The sequence below is a fragment of the Macaca fascicularis genome, chromosome 5 (genome assembly GCF_037993035.2).
Source record: "Macaca fascicularis isolate 582-1 chromosome 5, T2T-MFA8v1.1".
Classification (NCBI taxonomy): domain Eukaryota; kingdom Metazoa; phylum Chordata; class Mammalia; order Primates; family Cercopithecidae; genus Macaca; species Macaca fascicularis.
The window spans coordinates 101,465,010-101,470,828 of record NC_088379.1 but is presented as its reverse complement, the minus strand read 5'-3'; the positions used below and the strand labels follow the sequence as shown (position 1 = coordinate 101,470,828).

The 5,819-nt window shown below is 34.4% G+C and overlaps 1 pseudogene; it reads left to right on the top strand.

The window, feature by feature from the left end:
• Nucleotides 1-2,710: 2,710 nt before the first annotated feature.
• LOC123573723 (U6 spliceosomal RNA) lies at nucleotides 2,711-2,806 on the top strand (annotated as a pseudogene).
• The last annotated feature ends 3,013 nt before the right edge of the window (nucleotides 2,807-5,819 follow it).

Sequence of the window (5,819 nt, the reverse complement as noted above, 5' to 3'; positions counted from 1 at the left end):
AAGGGAATAATCTCATGGAATTTAATTATTTTTCATAAACTAAATATAGAAGCAAGTCACATTTGAAAGATGAGAACATTGAGAAAAGCAATAACCAAAAGTAATAATAGAAATCAACTAAAACATGTGAAATTCGAGCATATAAATAAAAACTATGCAATAATATTCATAGCCCTTTTACCTTTACAAATGCATATTTCACCTGGAAAGGGGGGGGTACTAAGAAACTTTAAAATGGAAGGAGCACAACAAATAAAAATTTTACTTGAAAATGCAGATATAAATAGGATAGGTAATGAACAAGTAGAAGAGAAGCTAACAGAGATGAGAAAGTAAAGAGTACTTTGAGAAAGTAAAGGTACTTTGTACTTCCTTTTTCTTAAAAAAAAAATAATAATGCGAATAGACTTCTGGAATGGGGGAGTAAGGACCTCTGTAAACTTGCTTTTCCACTAAAACTATGACAATGTGGGCAAAACAACTAAAATCAACCATTTCATCACTTTGAAAATTAAAGCCACAGAGCCAACTGAACATCTATCCAAGAGAAGCAACTGAACCTCTGTAAGGGAGCATGATCTATGACATTTTTTACTTGGGGCTAGTCCAATTTCCCCTCTCTCACCAGATCGGTAATGTGGCAGCCAAAAGTCAGAGCTCCAAAGAGGTCAGACCTCTTTCAAGCTCTGTTAAAAAAAAGCACTATTATGAGATTCCATCTCACACCAGTTAGAAAGGCGATCATTAAAAAGTCAGGAAACAATAGGTGCTGGAGAGGATATGGAGAAATAGGAATGTTTTTACACTGTTGGTGGGAGTGTAAACTAGTTCAACCATTGTGGAAGACAGTGTGGCAATTCCTCAAGGATCTAGAACTAGAAGTACCATTTGACCGACCCAGTGGTCCCATTACTGGGTATATACCCAAAGGATTATAAATCATGCTACTATAAAGACACATGCACACATATGTTTATTGTGGCACTAATCACAATAGCAAAAACTTAGAAGCAACCCAAATGTCCATCAATGATAGACTGGATTAAGAAAATGTGGCACATATACACCATGGAATACTATGCAGCCATGAAAAAGGATGAGTTCATGCCCTTTGCAGGGACATGAATGAAGCTGGAAACCATTATTCTCAGCAAACTGTCAAAAGGACAGAAAGCCAAACACCTCATGTTCTCACTCGTAGGTGGGAACTGAACAATGAGAACACTTGGACACAGGGCGGGAAACATCACATATGTGGGCCTGTTGTGGAGTGGGGGGAGTGGGGAGGGATAGCATTAGGAGAAATACCTAATGTAACTGACAAGTTAATGGGAGCAGCAAACCCACATGGCACATGTATACCTATGTAACAAACCTGCACGTTGTGTGCACATGTGCCCTAGAACTTAAACTATAATAAAAAAAATAAAAATTTAAAAAGCACTATTCCCACAGAACAGTGAATGTTTTCTCAGAAATCACAGCTCCTGTAAAACCTCTATTCCCTGGGTGCTGTGGCCAATTAATTTGATTCAGAGCTCTGCTCAGTATGGAAGAGAGGGGCCCCAACCCCATGGCATTACCAAAACAATAGCAATTTCCTGGCAACATCACAGCTACTGAAGGCTGTGGTTGAGTTGGAGAAAACAAGTTGGGTAGGGATTTAAAAAATCCCAGAGAAATCAGTTGACCACAGAAAATCTCTGAAATGCTGCAACACATTCGTGGGGATCTAACTGAAAGGCTATGCCTAAGTCCAGGGAAGACATGGGAAAAGATGTATTAGTCATTTACATTTGACTGACCTTGCAGATGTGAATGACCAGAACTCTGCAGAAGCAAGAAATAAAAGTTAAAGAAGTGTTGAAAACTGCCTGAAGTTTGGATGTGCTTTATCACCCTTTGAAAGCTGGTAGTTACACAAGAAAGGCATTTAAGAAAATCTTCTGATGGACCATTGGCTGACCACTAAATTATACTGACCTAGATGTGACCCCTAGAAAGGCAAACTTAAAAACAAGAAAATGTGTGTGTGTGTGTGTGTGTGTGTGTGTGTGTGTGTGTACATATGAGATACAGAGAGAGAGAGACAGGTTGTGTATCTCGTATCTGAAATGCTTGGGACAAAAAGTGTTTTGGATTTTGAATTTGGAAGGATTTCTAAATATTTGCACTATCTATACCAGTTCATTTCCAATCCAGAAATCTGAAATACTCCATCAGCATTTTCTTTTTGCATAATGTCAACACACTCAAAAAGTTTCAGACTTGGGGGCATTTCAGATTTCAGATTTTTTTATTAGGACTACTCGACCTGTATAGTACAGTGCTTAGTGACTGCACACTGAAAGGAATACAGAATCTACAGGATTAGTTCAGGAAGGTCACTAAACAAGCAGAAGCAAGAAAAACAGCAACAATAAAAATTTTAAAAATCTAAGAAAGAACAACAAATCTTGAGGGTTGAGGACTGATACCAGAATGGCTACAATATATAATATTTTCAATTTTAAAAAATGAAACATGCAAAGAAACAGGAAAGCATGACACATGTACAGCCAACAGAAAATGTCCCTGAGGAGTCCCAGATTTTGATCTTAGAAGACAATGTCTTAAATAAGTTATTGTAGATAAGTTCAAAGAATTAACAAGACCATGTGTAAGGCACTCAAGAAATGTAAAGACAATGCCTTACAAAATAAAAAAATCAGTGATCACTTATACTAACATAGGAATGATACAGAGAAGAGTAGCATGGCCCCTGTAAAAGGATGCAACACAAATTTGCAAGGTATTCCATATTTTTCAAAAAATGTATTTTTAAAAATAAAAATAGAAATTATATATATAAAAGAACTAAATAGAAATGTTTACATCTCACCAAAAAGATAATATCGATAAAGTATATCAAATTTATATTTGCTTTAAAAACACAGATATAAATTGTGAACTTAAAAAGACCAATAACAAAAATATGAGTGTCTCAACACTGGATTTGTGCTGGCAAAAGAGTGAATTGACAAACTTGAAGATAGGTCAATAGAGATAATCCAATCTTTGAAGCAGTATGGGAAATGAAAAAAGAAAATGAGCAGAAACTCAGAGAATTATGGGATGCCATTAAGTGTACCGAAATAAACAGAAGTCTCAGAGGAGATGAGACAGACATATTGGCAAAAAGACTGGAAAATTTCAAAATTTATAACATATTAGTCTACACATCCAAGATCAGTAAACTCCACATAGAACAAATTCAGAAAGTCCACAGCTAGAATGATCAGAGTCAAATGATGTAATTCAGAGACTTTATTTTTTTTTTCCTTGAAAATAATAAGAGAAAATTTACATCAATTATCTGGGATCTTCAATAAGATTAACAGCTGACTTCTCAAGAAAAACTATGGATGTCAGAAGACAGTGGGTAGTATGTCCAAAGTGTTGAAATAAAAATAATGTTAATTGAGAATTCAGCTAAACTCTCCTTCATAAATGCATATAAAATTAAGACATTCCCAGGATTTTTAAAAAGAGGAATGGAGATTATTTGTTGCTAGAAGATCTGCTTTACCAAAAAGGTTTTTGAAAAGAATCATTCAGGCTGAAAGGACCCTTGAAACTACATGAATTAATAAAGAGCACTAGTAAAGTATACTATATAAGTAAATATAAAACAGCATAAAAATATTTATTACGGTATTAGTTTGTTCTCACATTGCTATAAAAAATTACCTGCGACTGAGTAATTTATAAAGAAAAGCAGTTTAATTGGCTCACAGTTCCACAGGCTATACATGGCCAGGGAGGAAACGTAGAATCATGGCAGAAGGTGAGGAGGAAGCAGGCACATCATACATGGCTGGAGCAAGAGGAAGAGACAGTGGAGGAGAGATGCTGTACACTTTTAAATAACCAGATCTCATGAGAACTCTATCATGAGGTAGCACTAGGGGGATGGTGCTAAACCATTAGAAACCACTCCCATGATACAATCACCTCCCACCAAGCCCCACCTCCAACAGTGCAAATTACAATTCAAAGTGAGATTTGGGTGGTGATACAGAACCAAATTATATCAATAACCCTTTCCTTATCCTATCTGTTTTATAAAAATATTTGCATAAAGCAATAATTGTAAAACACCATTGATAGGTTTATAATGTGAAGATATAGTTTGTAGGACAATCACAGTTTAAAGAAGGAGAGAGAAATAAGAGCGTATTAGAGCAAAGATTTGTATACCTTTGACATTAAGTTAGTAGTAACTTGAACTGGATTGTTTAAAGTTATGAGCTAACTAAGCACCGGGAAAATCACCTAGAAGATAACTCAAAAAATATAAGAAACAATGAAACAGTGAAAATAGTACACTAGGAAGTATCTGTTTAACATCAAAAAGGCAGTAATTGAGAAATAAAGGGACAAAAAAGACACAAGGCATATATAGAATACAAATAGCAAACTGTCAGATGTAAATTCTATAAAGTTGTTTAAATACTCAAAAGGCAAAGATTGGCAGAGTGGACAAAAATGCATGATCCAACTAAAGCAGTCTTCAAGAGACACCCTTTAGATTCAAAGACAGAAATAGGTTGAAAGTAAAAGAATTGAAAGATATGCCATGCAAACAGTACCAAACCAAAGCTTCACTGGATATATTAATATCTAGTATAAATAGACTTTAAGACAAAATGTATTACTAAAGACAAAAAGTCATTCTATTAGATCAATTCATCAAGGAGATACAGCAATTGTAAGTATATATGTACCTAGCAACATGGTTCTGAAATATATGAAGCAAACACTGACAGAATAGATGGGGGAACAGACAATTAAGCAATAATAATTAGACTTCAGTAACCCACTTTCAATCATGGATATACCAACTAGACAGAAGAGAAGCAAAAAAACAAACAAACAAACAAAAAAAAACATTAACACTATAACTAGACTTAAAAGACATCTACAGAACACTCAGTCCAACAACTGTACAATACACATTCTTCTGAAGCACACATGGAACATCATCCAGGACACATCATATTCTAGTCATAAAACAACATTCCTAAAGAGAATGAGTCTATGAAACAAAGCAAAAGAGAAATGAGAAAATATTTTGAAATGAATAAAAACAAAAACACAACATACCAATGTATAGAATCCAACTAAAACAGTGCTTAGAGGAAAACTTATACCTGTAAATGCTTACAGTGTAAAAGAAAAAAAAATCAGTATGCTAACCTTCCACTGCAAGAAATCAGAAGACTAAACTAAATCAAAAACAGGAAAAAGGAGGAGATAACAAATATTACAGCAGAAATATTGATAATCAGTAGAGAAAGCCAATGAAACCAAAAGTTATTCCCGGAAAAGATCAACAAAAAATGACACATCTTTAGCTAGTTGATCAAGAAAATGAAGAAAGAAGACTTAAATTATAATCAGGAATGAAAAAAGGGACATTAATACTAGATTTGTAGAAATAAAGAATTATAAGGAAATATTACATGGCAAATATTAGATAAGTTAGATAAAAATGCACAAAATCCTAGAAATAATAAACTAGATTAACTCAAGAGGAAATAGAAAATCTTGAATAGACCTACAAAAAATGAGACCTGTAAAAATTAAGAGATTGAATTAGAAAATTTTGTAATCCATGAAGTAAGGCCCTGGACCAAAAGGCTTCTCTGATTAATCTCATGAAACTGTTAAAAAGGTAATACCAGCCCTTCACAAATTCTTACAAAAATTAGCAGAGGACAGAACATTTTCCAATATATTCTATAAGGTCAGTATTACCCCGATTGAAAACAAAACCA